This window comes from Lithobates pipiens, unplaced genomic scaffold (assembly GCF_037356315.1).
Source record: "Lithobates pipiens isolate NorthernLeopardFrog02 unplaced genomic scaffold, aLitPip1_a1.2 Scaffold_18, whole genome shotgun sequence".
Classification (NCBI taxonomy): domain Eukaryota; kingdom Metazoa; phylum Chordata; class Amphibia; order Anura; family Ranidae; genus Lithobates; species Lithobates pipiens.
Window position 1 is genome coordinate 582,319,126 of NW_027507758.1, and position 22,966 is coordinate 582,342,091.

General features: G+C 46.4%; 1 protein-coding gene across 5 annotated transcripts in view; it reads right to left on the reverse strand.

Annotated features, from left to right (window-relative positions):
• DTNB (dystrobrevin beta) overlaps positions 1–22,966 on the reverse strand; it is a 239,843-nt gene that overhangs the window by 192,064 nt on the left and 24,813 nt on the right. The window lies entirely within an intron of this gene.

The following is a 22,966-nucleotide window of genomic DNA, read 5'->3' on the forward strand; positions in this document are numbered from 1 at the left end:
GTAGCAGTGGGATGCAACAGAGGAAAAAGTCATGAAAAAACAGTCATTTAAGCACAACACATATGTGGTGGAAAAGGAAAAGTTTTAAAGTGGTTGTAAACCCTCCCCATAACTTTGTCCCATGTAAATCAGCATAAAAAACCCTAATGAACACTGCTTGTAGATATCTCCTTACTTGCTTAGTATTGTTGTAATCCTTTTTGTTCTTTAGAATTAAGTTACTGAGCATGCCCAGATCTCCCCTGATTTAAGGCACACTCTCTAGGTCTCATCTATCGGTTATCAGGACTTCCTACGGCACACAGCTGATATCCCAGGAGACTGCAGAATCATTCAGAGCTTCCTCCAACACCCCCATGTGACCATGTGACATGACATGCAGTGTAAACTTGGCCATTACTGCAGTCTTATCAGCTGAAGCTGATAAGACTGACAAAGGGAAACATTAGACATCGGTACAAGTAAATACTATAAAATAAAACAAGTCAGCTATGAACATGGAAGCAGGGTTGCCATAGAAACGTTGGATTGAGAAGGAGGCTTGGTTAACAGTACAGGAAGTGCTCAATGTAAGGGCGGAAATACACTCCGCTGTGGATTCAGAAAACAATACTTAAGATGGTGCTGCCTAACCCCTGGAAACAAGTTTTTTAAAGATACTTTAAACAGTAAGTAATATGCGATTTGGGCTGGATTACAGTGGCTATAGTCTGATAATGACTTATTATAATGGACTAAATGAAAAGAAGCATCAGAGTGGGAGAGCTTGCTTCCTTTTTAATGCCTAAACGGCACATATACGTTACAGAGTGGCCGATGTTTCTATGGTGAAAGTGTGCCCCCAGCACAGCCCCCAAGCAGGTCAAAAGGTCAAAGACAGCTCCTGGTCCCCACTAATAATCCATAACCCTGGGGTGGGGGGAAAGGCAGCTAGCAATCATGTGACCACTGTGACAGACAACCACAATGGTCACATGATCGCCAATCCTTCCCACCTCTGAGGCATTTAGAACCTTTGAAAGGGACGCTGGGGTGGACAACAATGAGTTAATTTAAATTAACGGATACTTAGCAGCATATTTATTAACATTGCACATAGCAATACGCCCAGTGAAAAAAGCATTGTAAATATACATCTGGCCACTAGATGGGGCTGAGTATTACAAGTTATTCCTATGGTACTTATTGCTATCTAGTGGCCAAATCCGGTATCCCCCCCCCCCCTTTATAACCACTTCAATACAGGACATTTATACACCCCTCCTGCCCAGACCAATTTTTAGCTTTCAGCGCTCTCACACTTTGAATGGTAATTACTCAGTCATGCAACACTGTATCCAAACAAATTTTTTTTTCAGTTTTTTCATACCAATAGAGCTTTCTTTTGGTGGTATTTAATCACCACTGGGGTTTTTATTTTTTGCGACATAAGTGAAAAAAAGAGGGAAAATTTTGAAAAAATAAAAATAAAAAAACATTTTTTTTTATTTAGCTTCTATGGTAAAATTTTGCAAATAAGTCATTTTTGTTCATAAATTTGGGTCCAAATTTATACGGCTACATATCTTTGGTAAAAATAACCAAAATTAGTGGATATTATTTAGTCTGTGTGAAAGTTATAGAGTCTACAAGCTATTGTGCAAATCACTGAAAATTGATCACATCTGATCACACCTGATGTACTGACGGCCTATCTCATTTCTTGAGGCCCTGAGATGTCAGGAAAGTACAATTACCCCCCCCCCAAATGACCCCTTTTTGAAAAGTAGACAATCCAAGGTATTTAGTAAGAGGCATGGTGAGTTTTTTGAAGTTGTCATTTTTTCCCACAATTCTTGGGGATATTAAGAATGTTTTCACAAAATTGTTATAATAACAAGTTATTTCTCACACACAGCATATGCATACTTCCAATTACACCCCAAAATACATTCTGCTATTCCACCCAAGTATGACGATACCACATGTGTGAGACTTTTACACAGCCTGGCCATACAGAGAGGTGCAACATTCAGGGAGCACATTCAGGGGTTCTAGGATCATAAATTACACCTCTAATTTCCTAACGACCAATTATATTTGTGAAAGCCTTGGAGCACCAGGACAGTGGTATTACCCACAAAATGACCCCATTTTGGAAAGTAAACACCCCAGTGTCTAATCTATGAGGCATAATGAGTCTTTTGAACGGTTCCTTTTGTTTCCCCACAAGTCTTCGGTAAACGTGGAAAGACAATTAAATCTTTTTTTTTTTTTTTTTTTTTTACAGAAAATGGTCAGTTTATAAGATATTTCTAACTCAAAGCATGTATATAGCAAAAATGACACCCCAAAACAAATTCTGCTACTCCTCCCAAGTATGGCGATACCACATGTGAGACTTTTACACAGCCTGGTCACATAGAGAGGCCCAACATTGAAGTAGTACCTTCAGGCCTTCTAGGAGCATAAATGACACATCTCATTTCATTCCTACCTATCAAACTTTTTAAAAGGTCCTTGAGCAGCAGGACAGTGGATTTACCCACAAAATGACCCCATTTTGGAAAGCAAACACCCCAACGTATATTCTATGAGGCATGGGCTAGTGACAGGTACTCGGTTACTCTGATGACCTGGTGACAGGTACTCGGGTACTCTGATGGCCTGGCGACAGGTACTCGGGTACTCTGATGGCCTGGCGACAGGTACTCGGGTACTCTGATGGCCTGGCGACAGGTACTCGGGTACTCTGATGGCCTGGCGACAGGTACTCGGGTACTCTGATGGGCTGTACTCTGGGTACTCTGATGGGTCTTTTCCCTCAGTTTAGGCCGATATGTATTCTACATATTTTTGATAATAAAAAAAAAAAAACACAATAAGTGTACATTGATTGGTTTGTGCAAAAGTTATAGCGTCTACAAAATAGGGGATAGATTTATAGCATTTTTATTATTACATTTTTTTAAGTTTTTTTACTAGTAATGGCGGCGATCTATGATTTTTATCATGACTGCGACATTATGGCGGACACGTCGGACAATTTTGACACATTTTTGGGACCACTTTTATCCAGCGATCAGTGCGATTAAAAATGCATTGATTACTGTAAAAATGTCACTGGCAGTGAATGGGTTAAGTGTGTCCTAGTTTGTGTTCTAACTGAAGGGGGGATGGGACTGTGCAGGGAAGCCAACAGATCGCTGTTCATACTCTGTACGAACAGAGGATCTGTCACTTCTCTCCTCAGAGAACCAGAAACTGTGTTTACACACACAGTTCCGGGTTCTCTGTGTCTAAGCGGCAATCGCGGGAGCCCGGCAGTGATGGAGACCGCCGGGCACTCGCATGGGCTTGGGGGGGCGCGCCCCCTAGTGGCCTCAAGGCAAAGCGACGTTACATAATGTCACTTCACCCAGCCATGCCATTCTGCCGCAGTACAACTGCAGCGGCTGGTCGGCATGTGGTTAAGCTGCACATGAGCGGTTATCATTGGAAAACATAGGGAACGACTTGTCACGCAACTTTGATGTCCAAGTGTGAATGCAGCTTTCGTGCTCTGGATTGAAAACACACTATAGGCGGGATATGTTTTGCTCATATTTCTTGTCTGATGTTTACACCCATTTTTGGTTGGGGGTTTTCATTTGGCTAGTAGATGGCGTTAAGTATTATAAAAAAAATTCCCATGGTACTTATCGCTATCTAGTGGCAAATAAGGTATTTTCCTTTTTAATATAAATAAAAAACATTCGGCCAACACAAGAAATAGCAAAATAGCAATCTTTGTCAGCCGCATTGACACACTAGGAACTTGCACGAACTTTCATTAAACTTTCATTAAGAAAATTTGCTATGCAAATTGTTTTTCTAAATACTTCCCAAAGTGTTTTAGCAAATGAAATCTTGTTCAGTTAGGGTTTCCATCTTCTTTATGATAGCAGAGATTAGATGGGTGTTTGTTTTCTTCTCAGTAACAGGATAATAGGATCAGTGATATGGGAGGTAAACCACTTTCTCTGCAGGACATAAATCTCTCCTATATGTACTTCCATACTAAGAGAACACACAAGTTGTGCGGCTCCCCTCTCCACAATCATGGCTACAATGAGACCACAACAAGCCGTTTATTATCCATACATTGTCAGCAGAGAGCAAACCCTCCATTACTGACATTACCACAAGGGAAAGCTGTTATTAGCCGACTCAACGCCAGTGTCTGGAGCTGGAAACTCCCAGAATCCTCCGCTGAGAACAGAATGTTCATCCACACGCCAAAAAGTGTCAAGAAATGGAAAAAGAAGAGAGTCTTTTCTCCTACATGGTACATATGACGGGTATGTGAGCGCTTAAAGGAGAACTCTGACCTACCCTTTAGTTTGCCCAGCTGTACAGTCCTGTACTAAAACTGCCGTACTGCACATTGTCAGCTTCTCACATTGAGATAGAGCTTGCCTTATTTCTGGCATGCAGGACGTCCAGCATCAACCTGCTCTTTCCCCCCCAGCCCCACTAACCCTATGTGCAGATTGTTGTCGGCATTATCCGACAATCTGCTAAGCACCAAGGGAGAATGTAATTGTCAGATTCAGCCTCGATGTTGCAGGGCGGGTTGTGGGTGTGTTTCAACCCGCCTTCACACCCAGCCAAAACCCACCGTGTATCACACTCAAGCCACCGTGCAACAGACAGAAAAACTGCCCTTCAATACAACCAATACAGCCAGAACCTGCCCTTCAATACAACCAATACAGCCAGAACCTGCCCTTCAATACAACCAATACAGCCAGAACCTGCCCTTCAATACAACCAATACAGCCAGAACCTGCCCTTCAATACAACCAATACAGCCAGAACCTGCCCTTCAATACAACCAATACAGCCAGAAGCCACCCTTCAATACAACCAATACAGCCAGAAGCCGCCCTTCAATACAACCAATACAGCCAGAACCTGCCCTTCAATACAACCAATACAGCCAGAAGCCGCCCTTCAATACAGCCAGAAGCCGCCATTCAATACAGCCAGACCCTGCCATTCAATACAGCCAGAACCCGCCATGCAATACAGCCAGAACCCGCCATGCAATACAGCCAGAATCCGCCATGCAATACAACCGAAAGCCGCCAGTCAATACAACCAAGAGCCACCATTCAATACAGTCAGAACCCGCCATTCAATACAGCCAGAACCCGCCATTCAATACAGCCAGAACCCGCCATTCAATACAGCCAGAACCCGCCATTCAATACAGCCAAAACCCGCCATTCGATACCGCCAAAACCCGCCATTCGATACAGCCAAAACCTGGCCCACAACAGTGAGGCAGAATCTGTCAATTTTAATGAAGGAGCCAAGAGCACCGGCGGGGGGCCTGAGAAGAGGAGGATCAGGGCTGCTGCATGCAAAATCACTACACAGGGCAGAAAGAAACACTTTTTTTGTTTAAAAATAGCAAACAAGACTTTAATATTACATTAAAGTGGAGTTCCATCCACATATATGATTTTTATTTTTTTAATTGATCTCTTACTATTCCAGAATGTATATTTACCATTGGTTACTGTGGCCATTAGCATGGCATTTATTAATATTTTATTTAAAAAAAGTTACCTTTGATCCAGCCTTCTTGGGCATTCACATTTTACTTGTGGGCAGGCGAAGCCCACAGCCATAATGTTCCGGGATACGGTGCTGCTGTATTCCCAGCATGCACCGCCCGTTCTCGCGCATGCTCAGTAAAAGCACATAGCAGCGCAGGAAAATTCACAGGTTGCTATCACAATGGGCGGCATCAGAAGTGCCCACCCCGTTGTGATGGCCACGAAGATAAGCTGAATATATACACACACAGGAACACGGAGCACAGTAAATCAGCACATTGTTAAATCTGCCTTTGCCCGTGTCACTTCTGGTTTTGAAATAGTGCGATTCTAGAGACTTTGGCGCTGCCCACTGACTCCTGGGAAATGACGACGCACATCTCCCAGGAGCACTAGCGAGCACAGGCGCCGAGGGAAATGACATCAGGCGCCAAGGAGAGGAAGGGGCGGATTACAAGGAACCCCCTAGCAACAGGCATGAAATAGTAAGTAAAAAAAAAAAAAAAGTCATTGGTTATTCTTATTGCTGCACAAGAATATAAAGTTCATTTTATGGGTGGAACTCCACTTTAAGGAGACCATGTGAGAAATAGGGATGAAGGACCAAAGCTTTTTTTTCCCCCTTTTGTTTTTTAACAAGAAATTATTATTTTTATATGGTGGAAATAATAATTCTTATCTTATTTTATCCTACTTTAAAAAAATAAAATTAAAAAAATAATAAATTTCTTGTGCTTGCCAAGTAAACTGAGCTTATATAGTGAAATTCAGTATTTAGAAATCCGCCTGACTGTTTTGATGTTGATTTTTCAAAGCAGCTAACTTCTGTCAGATTAGCAAACCTGTGAGATCAGCAGGTTTGCCGCTGCTTTTAAAATTCAACATCTAAACAGTCAGACGGATTTCTAAATGCTGTATTGCACTATATAAGCTCAGTTTAGTGTTAAAAAGAAGTGGGAAATGCAAAGCTCTGGTGGGTGTAACAAGATGTCCGCTTGTCCCCTTCTCTCTGTAGCCTTAATATGGACGAGTGCGGGGTGTAGCAAGATGGCAGCGAAGAAATGTCACTTCTAGGAATGAGCTCCGGCGTGTTCGCACACTCTACGTGCAGAACCCGCCAGGAAGTCGGCATGGCGCTGATCACAGGCAGTGAGACATTTCCCCGATCTCTGCAGCCGCGCATCAGGGCAATGTCTCACTGCCTACGATTAGCGCAGCGCAGTGCCGACTTCCTAGCGGGCTCTGTACGTGGAGTGTGCGAACACACCCAAGCTCACCCTTAGTCATTTCTTTTTTTTTTTCCAAATCCTATTGCTACCCCTCTCCCCCTGTTTGTAATCGTGTCGCCATAGTACCAACTCGGGTAATCTTTAGAGTAAAGCCTGATCTTTGATGTATATGAGATATGGGTCTCTTGTAAGAAAATCACTTCTGCCTTACATTGTTTTAATTCTTCCAAAATTTTATACCTTTTTTTTGCTGTATTGAGGCCCTTGACATTATAGGACAGAAAGTTAATCTCCATTATTTTATTATCCATATTTTCTATTTAGACCTTGTTTTTTATTCTTTTTCCCGGGGATTTTACTACTGACATTACCCCCCCTCACCCCCAAACCCTCCCCACCCCCCCCATCGCCCCAACCCACCGACCCCCTCCCCTCCTCCCCTTTTTGGCCATAATTCGGCCCTCGACTCGTTAATGGACCTGAGATCTCTGTCCATTTCCAAATCTTTGATGTTCCGAGGTGGAGTTCTCCGTTCTGCCTCCCTACCCCCTCTCCTTAGATGTAACCTTCAAAAAGGAGGGGGGGTAATGGGCCCACCTACCCTCCAGCCACGACTACCTACGATCTCCTCCCCGCCCCTCCCCTCACCAATTCCCATCCCCCCCATCCTATAACCAGAAAACCAAGCTCTCATAATATTTCCCCGTGCACATCTATCCAGCCTGGAAGAGTTGGAGCTTGAATTCCCAATTTATCGCAAAAGTCTCCTAACTCTTCTGGGAAACTCAGCCTAACCGATCTTCCATCTTTATATGCTAACAAACATGCTGGGAACCCCCAACTATATCTTATATTCTTGGCTCTCAACTGTTCCAGTAAGGGTTTTAAGAGGCGTTTCCGGGCCAAAGTTTCAGGTGCTAGGTCTGGGAAGATTTGTATCTCAGTTCCAGCGTATTTTAGTGGGGCTATTCCCCTAAGTTTTCTCCAGATCTCCATTTTGTCTTCATAATGTTCGAATCTAACTATAATGTCACGTGATATTCCAGTTTCCTCAAACTTTTTCTTTCCGACCCGGTGCACCCTTTCAATCCTGGGAAATTCCTCCTCTCCTCTCCGCAGTATTGGGCGGAATATGTCTTCTATAATTTCCTTTAGCTCCCCTTTCTTATTTTCTGGAACCGCTCATATTCTCAGATTTTGTCTTCTATTTCTATTTTCTTGATCTTCAAGTCGATATAGAATGCTTCTCTGATTTCAGTATACTATTTTAGTTTGTTCCTGTACTTTTAATTAAGTCTTGAGCTTGTATATTAATTCTTTCTTCTGCTGCCTCTACTCGTATTAGTAGATGTCCCAGGTCACTTCTTAGCAAGCTTATTTCTGATTTTATAGCGTTCTCCAATTTTAGAAGCATCTCCTTCATCATCCCTTTTGTTATCGCCTGGTCATCCACTCTTTGATCTTCACTTTTACTTATTTCCAATTCACTCTAAGTGGTCATTTCGTCTCGAGATTGGTCCGAAGCTTCCCTAACTTTTTCCCTGTCCCCCTATCCATCCCCAGGTTAGGGGGTGGTTTTTCCTTCTCGCCACCCCTCGGACTGGCTCCTTGAGTCATGTATTGTTTTATAGTAGTTTCAGTAGATGTATTTTTTGGGGTCTTAGGGCCGCCTCCCTTGGCGGTTTGTTTTGAGGATCTACTCATACTGCTTTTCTTTATCTCGCGTACTCGTTTCCCCAGTTTGTTAGTTTCAGCACTTCCCTGCTCTCCTGCAGGGAGTTTTTACAGATATTCCGTTTTCACTTTTCAAAATGGCAAACAACAATACTCCTCAGTCAGCAGTCTTTTTTTCCTTATTCTGATTTTCTTATTTTAACTAGCCGCCGGTATTTGGAGAGTGCTATATTTTTAACCACCTTGCCACCTTAACTATTCCTGCCAGTATTCCTGTATATCGCTCTCAGGCCAACATTTCAGGTGCGTAATATCCCAAGTTGTTCCTTCACGGCCGTAATCGTATCTATCTGGGGATATAAATTGCCGTTTAACCCTTAGCCACCTATAACCAGCCGCTATAGTGATCTACTTGTTAGCAGCTAAGTTTTTCCAGACTGAGATATCGTGCGTATTATTTCCTGGCTATTACTACGAAGTTAATAAACAGTCAGATGGATATATAGTTCATCTCTCCAATAAATAGGGAAAATAATTAAAAAAAAAGAAAAAAGACAGAGAAGCAAGAGAAAGAGATCCAGTACAGCGGTCAAACTTCTCAATTCTAGACGTTGTTCCTCTGCGTGGCGTAATACTGTCCAACCTGGTGGTCTTTTGTGAGCTTCCAATGTAATAATCTCCTCTCATTTTCGGGTATTGCTCTCCTTTCCTTTCCCTCTTCGCAGCTCAGTCCTTAATCTCCGCGCTTCCCTGCGTTCCTCCTGGGGGTCCGTGGGGGGGAGGGGGGGGGAGCGAGGGACGGGAATCCGTCGCGAGCGATGCTTATTGTGTCCTGGCCGGCGGGTAGGCAGGTGTCGGAGCGGGCTCGTGCGGTGGCGGGCTCGTGCTGCGGTGCATCGAATCTGTCGGAGCCTCTCACCCTCTGACCGTCTCCTCTCTTTTCTTCCACACGCCCTCTCCGACGAGCCTCCTCAAACCCCTCCCTCCGCGGTGAGCGTCCTACGTCATGACGCAGCCACCCTTAGTCATTTCTGTTACACATTCTGACGGGTCGCCTAAGGCCCCTTTCACGCGTAATTCAAGCAAAGTAAATGTGTGGGGATCTTAAAGAGGAGCTCCAGCCTCCCCACCAAATTTTTTTTTTAAAAGTCAGCAGCTACAAATACCATACCTGCTGACTTTTACTATTAGGACACTTACCTGTCCAGGGATCCTGCAATGTCGACACAGCAGCTGATTTTTCAATCGGCTTTCAGGTGCTGCCTCCGCCATTCCTTGTTATGGAAGCTGGCAGTCAAGCAGCTTCACAGGCGGTTCCCCTAGCACGCTGCACTTTCTGAATGGCCTGTCAGCAGGGGAAGGATGTCAAAAAAAAAAAAAAAAAAAAAAGTATCTGGAATTCCTGAATCCACCCCCCCCTCAAAAGGTGCTAAAAATGTGACAGCGGCAGGGAAGCAAACAAGCAAAGCTTCCCCTTTTGGGTGGAGGTCCACTTTAACGAAGCAAGTTAACAAATTTCAAGATAAAAAGGAGTCAGCTAGAAAGAAGCGTGGAAATTAATATCAGACTTTACATTCTGATCACAGATCTGCTTTAACCCTTGCAGTGCCGAGAGATGCACAGCAAGGATCTTTTTCTAATACCGGGAGTTCGGCTCTAATGAGAGTAATAAATGATTGTGTGCATGTTGGCCCCCGGAGGCGGGTAGACCCCCCCCCCCTCCACCCCCGGGCAGGGAGAGGAGGTGTAGACGGGCTGTGGACCATGTCATGGAACATGCTGAGTACAGGAAGTGATCCTTCCTCTCCACTTCTCCATCCTGATCACTCCGCTCACACAGACTCTGCAATGCAGCAAAAACTTTCTACACTCTTTGCTTGTACTGACGGATCCCCCCCAGGAATTCCTGTGTACCTACCCTGGAAAATTCACTGCAAAATCCCCCCCAGGAATTCCTGTGTACCTACCCTGGAAAATTCACTGCCAAATCCCCCCCAGGAATTCCTGAGTACCTACCCTGGAAAATTCACTGCCGAATCTGCAGGTCTCCCCCCCGGAATGTCACCCCCATCACCAGGACCACACTACTCATCTCTCTGGTAAAGAGTACCTGTCCTGTAGTAACTGACTGTACTCTCCATGACCAGGATTTTATTAAAGGCACCATTGCTGACAACACTCAACAACTGATCTCTCCTAAAAAGGGACATTAACCCCAAAAACTACATTTAAAGCTGAACTCCAGGAAAACTAAAACTCCTTTCTTGCAGTGGGGCTGCACCCACAGTGCAAGGGTTAACGGCTTGTTTAGGCCCAGTTCACACTAGTGCGGGCCGTATGCCCTGCTTGTTTACTTGGGCAAAGCAGCCCATTCATTTTTTTCTTTTTTTTTTCCGTGAAACGCACAAAAAAAAAAAAAAAAAAAAAAGATGCATGCACCTTTTCAAAAAAGTGCCTGCAGGGAAACGGTTCAAAAAGACCCTGCACAGGGTTCCGCTCTGAATGTTTTCCGATTCAGAGAGGAACCAGACAGGGCTGCCCCCCATCACCATTACTTTCCGCCCCCGCTATTGAACCCCTTGCAGCCATGATCAGAGCAAACCCGAATATCCAGGGCCTGGAAATTGCCTCCTCAACCCACAAATTATGTTTATTCGCCGATGGCGCCATATTGTTTGTAACTTCCCCACATACTACTCTCCCAAACCTTTTGCAACTCCTAGGCAAATTCGCAGTGACCTCGGGTTTAGAAGTTAACCAAACAGAATCTAGAGCCCTTAATATATCTCTTCCAATAGCAGGCTTTCATAGCTTGCAGATGAACTTCCCCTTTCTATGGTCCACTACGTCCATACCATATCTAGGACTTAAACTGACCAGTAACCCTTCCCACCTATATCAGACCAACTACCTACCGATGCTGAGCCAGTGAGCCACCTAACCTCCTTACTCAACACCTGGCAGCCCCTATGTGTCTCAACGCAGCTGTAAAGATGTCATTACTACCCAAACTTCTATACCTCTATAGAGTGCTCCGGATGGCAATCCCAACATACTTCCACCGAGTGATGCAACGCCGGGTGTATAAATATATATGGGGGTCCATGAAGCCCAGAGTGCCTCGGTCCGTTCAAACTCACAGCAAACTCTGTGAAGGTCTAGGACAGGGATATGCAATTAGCGGACCTCCAGCTGTTGCAGAACTACAAGTCCCATGAGTCATAGCAAGACTCTGACAGCCACAAGCATGACACCCAGAGGCAGAGGCATGATGGGACTTGTAGTTTTGCAACATCTGGAGGTCCGCTAATTGCAGATCCCTGATCTAGGAGTACCAAACTTGTTGCAATACTACCGCGCAGCACAGTTAGCACAAATTACACTTCATCACGCAAAAGCTGAAACGCCATTGTGGGTTGCCCTGGAGGCAATTGATCTTTATCCCCTCACGATATCAAATTTGCTCTGGCTACCCAAAACTGTTTATAGATCCGTTAGGAACCCAATAACACAGCACTCCCTAAGCATATTGGGTAAGCTCAGCAAACCATTCATCCTAACCTCTCCGCACGCTCCGCTAATGTCTTTCCTCAGCAACCCACTCTCCTCCTTTCAAGCTTGGGAGCAAGCGGGTCTAACATTTATGATCTGGTCACAGGTGATACCTTGAAGACATTTCCAGCACTGCAGATGCAGGCACAACTTCCATCGCAGGAGTGTTTTCGTTATCTCCAGGTCAAGCACTTTGTCCAAACAATCACTGGATCCAATACAGAACTGGACAACTTGACTATATTTGAGAACATATGCAACTCAGACACGCACGCCATGGGCATCATTTCCCACCTCTACAACCACCTTACATCCCCCCCAGCTACACTCCCGTCTTATGCTCTACGATGGTCTAAAGACCTATCTATAGATTTAGATACCGAAGACTGGTTAAACATATGGTTAAACACCAAAGCCTCAACTCGAAATATTGTCGCCTCAGAGGCAAGTTATAAAGTTCTCATGAGGTGGTACTTGGTACCAGTAATGCCTCGTACACACGATCAAACAATCCGGTGGATTTGACAATCCCCCCGTGTGTGGACTAAGAAAGTATTTTTGCACTCCAATCTGTCCACTGGACTCGCATTTCGGCAGACAAACCGGCCATGTGTGTGCCAGTCCGCCGTACTTTTGAAATGAACGGACTTTTCCCGCCCGGAGAAAAGTCCGCTCATTTTGAGCGCATCTCCAGGTAGCCGGGGCCAGCGAAGGAGGCGTCGCTGGCCCCGTCACCTGGTATGAACTTAAAAGGGGAACCCCTACGCCGAAAAATGTACCCCTACCCATTCACCTGTGAAAAAAAAAAGTAAAAAAAAAAAAAAAAACACAACACACAAGGGTTAAAATAGTTTATTGCATAGCTCCGGGGGTCTTCTTCCGTCTTCGGGGTCTTCTCGCCGGACTCCTCCGCTATCTTCTGCTCTTTTGCTAGCTCTTTCACTAGCGGAGGAGCCCAGCTTTCTTCTTTGCCGCTGACCTCTTCTTCCAACTTCGGGGGTCTTGTCCCCCCTCTTCGGTTCTTCTTGCCGGACCACCGCGCCTTCTTCTAGCTCTTTTACAAGCGATGGCCCGGTCTTCTGTCGCCGTCGCCATCTTCTGTTCATCCTCTGGGACTGTGACATCATAATGGGGCGAGGACATCATCTGGCGATGTCCCTATATAAGTCGTCGCGCGCCGCGTCCCTGCCATTGTGACCGGAGGCAGCGACGAGGCCACATCTCCAGAAGAGAAGAACAGAAGACGGCGGTGGTGACAGAAGACCGGGCCACCGCTTGTAAAAGAGCTAGAAGAAGGTGCGGTGGCCCGGCAAGAAGAACCGAAGAGGGGGGACAAGACCCCCAAAGAGGGGGACAAGACCCCCGAAGTCAGAAGAAGAGGGTGGCAGCGAAGAAGAAAGCCAGGCTCCTCTGCTAGTGAAAGAGCTAGCAAAAGAGCAGAAGATAGCGGAGGAGTCTGGCGAGAAGACCCCTGAAGACGGAAGAAGACCCCCGAAGCTGTGCAATAAACTATTTTAACCCTTGTGTGTTGTGTTTTTTTTTTTTTACTTTTTTTCACAGGTGAATGGGTAGGGGTAGGGGTACATTGTACCCCTTACTCACTCACATAGGGTGGGGGGCCGGGATCCGGGGGCCCCCTTATCAAAGGGGGTTCCCGGATTCCGATAAGCCCCCCGCCTGCAGACCCCGACAACCAACGGCCAGTGTCGGGAAGAGGCCCTTGTCCTCATCAACATGGGGACAAGGTGCTTTGGCACGCGGCCTGGTACGTTTTGGGGGGGGGGGGGGCGCTCGCCCCTTTCCCCCCCCCCTCTTTCCTGGCCGGCCGGGTAGCATGCTTGGATAAGGGTCTGATATGGAAGAAGACCCCCGAAGCTGTGCAATAACCCCCGGTGTGGGACCCCCACACCGATTTTTTCGGCGTAGGGGTTCCCCTTTAAGTTCATACCAGGTGACTGGGTCAGCGACGCCTCCTTCTCTGGCCCCGGCTACCTGGAGACGCGCTCAAAATGAGCGGACTTTCCTCCGAGTGTGTGGACAAGTCTGTACATTTCAAAAGTACGGCGGATAGTCCGGCGGACTTAGTACGGCGTATTAGTCCGGCGGACTTAGTACGCCGTATTAGTCCGGCGGACTTAGTACGCCGTATTAGTCCGGCGGACTTAGTACGCCGTATTAGTCCGCTGAAAAAGTGCCGTGTGTGGGTAAGTAGCTCATTCGGAAAGTCCGGCGGACAGTCCGCCAGACTAAGTACGCCGGATCTTATGCCGCGTACACACGTAGCAGACTAATAGCCAAGTTCCTACCATCTTATCCCCCAGTATGTTTCAGGGGCTGCGGCGAGAGGGGTACCCACGTGCACATCTGGTGGACGTGCCCAGTCGTGCAGCGTTTCTGGGTGACGGTATTTCGAATGGCTTCTACGCTACTGCAACAACCCCTTGCCCCAGACCCGTCCCTTGCCCTACTGAATCACTTCTCACAGGATTATACCAGGGCCCAACTATGCCTACTTCTACAACTCACAACGGCAACTAAGCAAACGATAGCGAGAGCCTGGAAAACCCCAACTCTAAATATCGCTGAAGTGAAGAATAGGGTCAACCGGGCCATAATACATAGCAAAATAGATATGACTTTCCTAGACAAAATCCCCCAACATCTTAAAACCTGGAGGCCATGGATTACCCACTTTATGCCACCTGAATTTGATGAACGCCTTCTCAAACCCTGACCTCCTACGTGCCCCTTAATAAAGCTCTTGGTACCCCGCACGTCCGCCCGACCAGGAACACACCCCCCCCTTACTTCTATTCTCCCTGCCTCCTTACCAAGAGCTGCTCTTCTTTACCTCTCTTTCTCAAACTCTCTTCTGCCCCCCCCCCCCCAGTAATCCCCCCTATAATCTTATATGCCCCGCTGGTAACGATGCTAGATGTCCCCGTGGCATATACATTGTCATGCATCTCTATCCACAGAGTACTGTCATGAAAGAACCTTTGTGTAATGTTGGGCTTAGGCCCCCGATGACTATTAAGTTAGAGCTAAAATCTTGATTGTGAATAAGGCCTCTGTCAACCTCACCTGAGTGTCCTTTAGGACCTTAATCTGTAATCACCCTTTTCTAGCTGAATGTACTCTGTTCAATGTAATGTAACAACCACAAGCTGTATTGCATGTACCAGTATTTGTTACCTGTTTGATACCAATAAAATATTTGAAAAGAAAAAGACCATGCAGTTTACGTGTGGTTCCCGGACCGGCGATTACGCTGCAGGCTGAGATGCGTGGGGGTGCCATTCAGAATGTATGGTAGCCCCAATCGTCACGTAAGAGCAGTCTGCACCCATGCGATTCCCGCAACCTGTGACCCGCATGTGAACTGAGCGTAAGGTCTAGGAGATTCAAAAAAGCACTTTGTACTTATATGATCCTCCGCGCTGATAGACCAATCCCCTCATCCTTTTCTTCCTAGCACTCTGGCGGTCTAAAGTCCTCTGGCGTCATTAAGACCAATGCAGAGTCCACAGCTCTGCACTGGATGTGAGGACGCCAAGGGAAAATTTGCTGCTAGAACATAGGGGAGCGCTCTTTGCTGGGGGGAGCGGAGGATCAGGTACGGAAAAGTGTTTTACCGCCCCCTGGATAAAACTAGCAGTTTATGTGACACTAAACAATAACTTTGTTCTCTAAAATGAATCCACACACATTCGCTTCTTAAAGTCTAACTAAACAGAGGACCCAGCATTCACTATATCTGGTCTCCCACAGTAAGGCCCCTTTCACACTGCTGCAAATTAAAAGTCGTGTGATTTTACCATGATTTCAAAGGAATGCCTATGTAAACTTGAAGTCTATGGAGGTCTATACAAGTAGGCATAGGAAACAAACCCTTGCCACGCCCCCTTAAAGGAGAATTGTACAAAAAAAACAAGACTGTTAAAACCACAAGTGCTTTTTTTTTTTTTACCACTACTATTCCTTTATATTGGCTTTTGGAAGCTACAAATGCAGCAATTTAGAAAATCAGATGAAAGGTTTAGCACTGGGAAACACTTTTAGATAGATAAAAAGTGCATTTTATATACATCTATATAGATCAGACCAAAATGAGGGACAAATGAGGAGGCATGAGGGACAGAGGGACATTGCTCCAAATCAGGGACAGTTGCAAAGTATGCAATTACCAGTGGTGGCTGGTGGGGGTTTTTTTTTGGGGGGGGGGGGGGGGGGGGAGGCAGCAAACAACCATCCCCACGCTGTTGGTCGTGTCATGTGCACCCACTCCCCCCCCCCCCCCCCCCGTAGGTGGATGGTCGGTTGGTCATCATGCCCAAAAATTACCCCAACTATATTGCAGGCGGGCAGTGCTCCTAGGGCCCACGGCTTCCATCACGTCTCCTCTTTCTCTGCATCACGGCGGCTTCCACCATTAAATGTCTCCTCCCTCCTCCTCCTCCAAGGGGTCCAATAGGATTGTCTGTCCTTTCAGCTAATGAGGTGACAGGTCTCAGGACGCGCTTCCTGATCGGCCGGGAGGAGGATCAGTGTTTATTCGCAGAGCTCACCCTTTTTTGAAGCCTATTAGAACCTCTGGCTCTAATCACGTGCTTCAAAAAAAAAAAAAACACATTGGAATCCATGCGTCCAGGAGCCCTGCATGTAGATTAGGGGGCCAAATGCACGGATGGGGGGCGGCGCACATGCATCCCTAATATACGGGCCACTGCTCTCAATTACCCTGCAGAAGGCTCCACTCACAACAGGCTGCCTGCAGAAAACGACAGGAAGGGGCTGAGACAAGACCAGTCACCGTGCACAAGGATAGAGAGCAGAGCAGAGCTGCGGAGGGGCTCAGAAGGCTCCACCCACTATAGGCTGCCTGCAGAGAACTACAGGAAGGGGCGGAGACAAGACCAGTCATCCTGCACAAGGATAGAGAGCAGAGCTGTGGGAGGGGCTCAGAAGGCTCCACCCACTACAGGCTGCCTGCAGAGAACTACAGGAGGGGGCAGAGACAAGACCTGTCACCCTGCACAAGGAGAGAGAACAGCAGTGACCGGTCTGAATTACTGCACAGATCTCGGAGAAATACATACACCAAGCCATGATCCAAGTAAGAATATACGTGACAAATGGATTTAGAAAACACATGCTTCTCCCAGAGTTCAGCTTTAGCCTGGGTTCACACAGGAGCAGTATGGGAAACTGCAAGCAATTTGGATAGGAATCGCACCGCATTCCTGTTCAAATCACAAGCAGTGCGATTTGAGCCCATTCATATTGTATAAGCACAAATCACACCGCACGAAAAAAGGTGCAGGCATTTTTTTTTTTGCCGCACCAAAATTGGTTGTTCTCACCCATGTGATCCGATTCTGGCAATCACACTGCATTTTAGGAACGGTTTGAAGGCGTTGTTCATTTAAAAAAAAAAAAAAAAAAAAAAAAACAGACCCCCGAAGCAGATCACATAAATGCGGTGCGATTTCAATGCGGTCCAGGAAACGGACAGGATCCGCTGTGTTTCCCGCACCACCTATATGTGAACTGAAGCTCAAGACCCGTCTTTTACCAAGCGTAAAACTTTCCATAACCCCACAGCAGAAATTCACAAAGACAGGAATATAAAACACGGCCGCCCAACGTACATCGGGACTCCGTAGTATAAGAAGAGGTTTGGGAACCTGTTTAATATTCTCCTCCCGTCATCCGTCACCCCCAGAATAATGAAGGGGAATTCTCATCGCTCTTCACCAATCACAATCCATCCTGCACATAACCCTTTCTGCAGAGTACACCGTGCTTTTCATACCGGGAGCGGCATAGATTAAAAGACGATCGGTCTGCAGGGGTGGCCTGTGGTGCTGCACAAGGATCTGAAAGGACAAGCAGACTTTAAACAGGGGGGGGGGGGGGGTCACATTAACCCCTTAATGACATTCAAATGAAATATTAAAACGCCCAAATCCAGTTTTGCGAATTTGGCATGCGTCAGTAAATGACATATCCCGGGGAGTTCGATCTCGTTATGTTCAGGACAATAAGGGCTTTCATTTGGCAAGGAGTGGGAGTTAGGGACCCTAGATCATAAGCTTGAGGACAGGGACTGATGTGGATATACTATATATATGTAAAGCGCTGCGTAAAGTGATGGCGCTATGTAAATACCTGTAATAAATAATAAATCTTACACAGCCATCCCATGGGTGGAAGCCAGGTCTCCCCTCTACCGATCCTCAGTACAAGAACAGTTGTTGTCAATGACACCTTGGTTTCCGTGCTGGAGGGTTGCATGCAACGCCCAGGAACAAAGCCCACATCCTTGACTTTTGAGTCTAAGTGTCACTAAACCCACATCATAAAAAACTATCATTAGATCGTGTATTACTTGCTGTTCATACTCACTATGAGATTTTTTTTTGCAGAATACAGAAAACAAAACACAGGTTGATCCTGCTGTTCTCCATCTCCCCCTTCTGTCCATGTCCCCAATTCAGCTAGGGATTTTGCAGCTGTGGTGGCAACTCTGCACATGCTCAGCTTGCAGTGAGTTTCTAAGCTAAGCTTTTCCTCCCAATCACATTTGAACAGCCCATATGACTATAGAGTTACATATATTTGGGTGTACACACAGTGGTAAATGACAACCCACTCTCTCCTTCCTCCTCCATGCCCACTAACCAGCTAAACACAATAGGGGTGGGACATTACATGTAGATTAATGGTGGTTTCACCCCCCTATTATCCTAAGACACAGGCTGGAGGGACGTGACACAGCCTGTGACTCGCAGAAATCCGCCCACATTATGTTATTGTCACAAATAATAAAGATTTAATGTAAAAAAAATGAGATATATATATATATATATATATATATTTATTTTATTTTTATTTTTTTCCACATTAAATCTTTATTATAGATGGAGGAGAAGTTCCAGGACACTGTGGACATAGGGCGGGAGTGATGTCAGCTTGGAGGCGGACTGCCTCTACATCTCCTACAGCCCTGTGAGCACCTCCAGTGGCCTGCGCATGCAGGCTCTATGCACTGTGAGTGCTAACATTTTATAAACTCACCAGATGGCACCTTAATCCCTTTACACACACACGAATCACAGCGCTTTACTGTTCAAATCACATGATTCTTTGCAGTGCAATTTTCACCCATTTATTTTATATTTACACAAATCACACCGCAAAGTATTGGTTTCTGGAGCATTTGGGCGAGCGAGTATCAATATACTCATCCAAAAGCTTGGTATAGGCACCAATACCGATATCTGTGCATCCCTAGTTGGAAGGCTGGCATGTTTCAGGGGACAAGCCTTCTAATCGATCTGAGGAAGGGGGCTGGTCCCCTGAAACACATCAGCCTTCAAGCTATGTAGTATATGAGCAGATGAGGTTGTTTGATACGCCTGTTTTTATTTATGTTTGTGAGTATGCTATTGTAGAAAAGATTAAATATATACAATATACAAATGGTGGTAATGCGCTAGGCTTTTGCGACCCTCTGGGTGCATTTTTTCTGCAGTAAATTTTAATCTACTGTAGTATGGAAATTATTTCTACGCTATCACAGCAATAAACACTCAAAGATATTAGGGGAATCAAAAATTATGCAATAGCAGCTTTGGTGTATATTTATATTGAACCATAGCAGTAAAAACCGGCACCAAAAACGTCAACTCTCCACATCAGAGTAAGAAAAAATAAATCCTACTGAAAGGAGTAAGAGATATTCTGCTAATCAGACAATAGAGGGCAGGCATGGGCGAGGGCACAGCATCTGTCAGGAGGGAAGCCGGGTACAGGAATGAATTGGTTGCACTATGGGATTTTAACTCATCAAATTAGACTCGAGTCCTTCACAGCGATGGCCACAACAAGGGCAGTCGGTGCTGTGAAGGACATGTGGTCATCGTATGTTGTAAGATTAGATCTTCTCCTTTCGATAAACACAGACCTCTTTCTTGGCACTTACTTCCAACCACACAGAGGAAGTGCCGTCAGCAAAAAAGGAATTATTGAGCAAATTGACTGTGAACTGTGCCCGCTTCTACAGATGAGACTGACAAGACCGAAACCCGAGGGAATAGCTTCTAGAGTCTAAACATTTGTCAGAGGCCTTCAGAGCTCCCCAGGCACTTAGCAAAGGTTTCCACAGCTTTTCCAGAGAGACGAGCAAGAACTCAGAAATCTTCTCAGCCGTTTCTAAAATGCTCAAGACGCTATAACATCAGATGCAAGGTATTGCTACTGATATCATAGTGCACAAAGCAACTTGCTTCTACAGTCCTATGACCTCATAGACAAAAGGAAACCCTGCTGCTGATATCTGGTGACATCATAATACAAATTGCAACATCAAGTGTTTTTTTTGTGAGCAATTAAATTTTTCAATTATTAGACCAAAGTATATGTAAAATTGGTTGTAAACCCTTACAGACCACTTTGACCTACAGGTAAGCCTAGATTAAGGCTTACCTGTAGGTGCAAGAAATATCTCCCAGACCTACACGGTTAAGGAGATATTTGCAAGAAAGGTGGCACCAATGTCTGTGGCACATGAGCGGCGTAGACAACGGCTCAGGCGCTCTGAGCGTGCCGTTTAATGAACGGGACCGCACCGTCACTGACGGCTCCCACGCGCATGTGCAGGAGTGACGTCATCGCTGTTCCGGCCAGTCACAGCACCGGAGCCGCGATACATGGAAGTCACTCCGGGTATCATGGCGGAGACGGAGGAGGTGACCGAGGACCGCTGCAGGGGCGTCGATCTCAGGTAAGTAATTCATAATGAGTTAGTATGCTATGCAGACTAGGTCATTATACCTTTGTCTTGCAGGGTGTTTTTTTTTTTTTTCGAGAGGGTTTAATTCTTCTTTAAAAAAGGAGAAGTACAGCCAAATCTAACAAACTGCACTCCCGCGACCCGTTTTCAGCAGACAGCGGGCTGAAGCCACTGTCGGCTGAAGTCACAGAGCTGGTGCAGGCTCGGGCAAGACTGCGACAATGAAATCGGAATCCACCCACATGCCTGGACTGGCACCCGGCTCAGCCTCTTAGCAAGCTGCTGAAAGGCTGAGCCGGCCGCTTTCACCCCCTCCACAGTGCAGTGTCGGCTGAAGTCACAGAGCTGGTGCAGGCTCGGGCAAGACTGCGACAATGAAATCGGAATCCACCCACATGCCTGGACTGGCACCTGGCTCAGCCTCTTAGCAAGCTGCTGAAAGGCTGAGCCGGCCACTTTCACCCCCTCCACAGTTAGCATGGGGGGCAGAGTAGACAGTTGGTGACTTACACTATTGCCATCACTGATTAACAGTCATTGGCATCACTGATTGGAATCCCTGATGGGCACCGATTGGAATCCCAGATGGGCACTGTTGGGTCTGCTCTGATAATCAGTGCCCCGATTATCTGTGCAGGTCTCCCCTCTGAAAAAATGCCACTGATCGTCTCTCCTCTCCTCACACACTATCAGTGTGAGGCGAGGAGAGCAGATAACCGGCATTTCCTTGTTTAACCACTTCAGATCCGCGCTATTGCCAAATGACGGCATTAGCGCGGACCTACATTTCCGGGACTACGTCTATTGACGTCGTCCCGGTCACGAGCGGCCTGCGTGCCCCCTTAGGGGCGCGCGCGGCGCGCTCTGTGATCGGCGAGTCCGTGAGACTCGCCTGATCACCGATCCGTGTAAGGGGTCGATCCCGACCCCTTATCACGTGATCAGCTGTCAGCCAATGACAGCTGATCATGTGATAGAACGGAGCCGGTAATCGGCTATTATTCCTCCTCGCTCTGACAGCGCGAGGAGAGAAAAAAAAAAAAGGCCATCAATACAAAGGACCACCTGCCACCTGCCTGTGCCCACCTGCCTCCCGCAGTGCCATCCTGAAGTAAAATAAAAGCAAAAGTAAGTGCCCCCGTCAGTGCCCATAGTGCCCACAGTGCCACCCACAGTGCCACCCCACAGTGCCACCCAATCTGCCTCAAAGGTGCTGCACCCCAGTGCCGCCCATCAGTGCCCAGCAGTGCCGCCCATCTGTGCCCAGCAGTGCCGCCCATCAGTGCCCAGCAGTGCCACCTATCAGAGCCACCTATCAGTGCCACCTATCAGTGCCCATCAGTCCCATCTATCTGTGGTACCTATCAGTGCCCATCCGTGCCACCCATCCGTGCCACCCATCCGTGCCATCTTATCTGTGCCCATCTTTGCCCATCAGTGCCGCCTTATCTGTGCCCATCGGTGCCGCCTTATCTGTGCCTATTAGTGCCGCCTTAACTATGCCTATCAGTGCCCACCGGTGCAGCCTATCAGTGCCCACCAATGCAGCCCATCAGTGCCCACCAATGCAGCCTATCAGTGCCGCCTAATCAGCGCACTTCAATGAAGGAGAAAAATGACCCGTTTGCAAAATTTTATAACAAACTATTAAAACATGATTTTTTTTTTTTTTTTTTTTTGCATCTTTTTTTGTTTGTTTAGCAAAAAATAAAACTCCGAGCTGTAATTAAATACCACCAAAAGAAAGCTCTATTTGTGGGAAAAAAATGATAAAAATTTCATTTGGGTACAGTGTTGTATGACCGCGTAATTGTCACTCAAAGTGCATCAGCGCTGAAAGCTGAAAATTGGTCTGGGACTGAGGGGGGTTTAAGTGCCCAGTAAGCAAGTGGTTAAATGTGATTGGACACAGTTAAAGTGGTTGCATAGTCATAAAAATTACTTTTACCTACAAGAAAGCATATATTAAGGCTTACCTGTAGGTAAAAAAATATCTCCTAAACCTGTACGGTTTAGGAGATATTCCCCTCGCAACGCGCCGCTGACTGCAGCGGCGCATGCGCACAGGGGATTCTCGGCTGAAAGTCCGGCAGACGCCGGACCCTGCCGGAAAGAAATCTCCCGCGCGC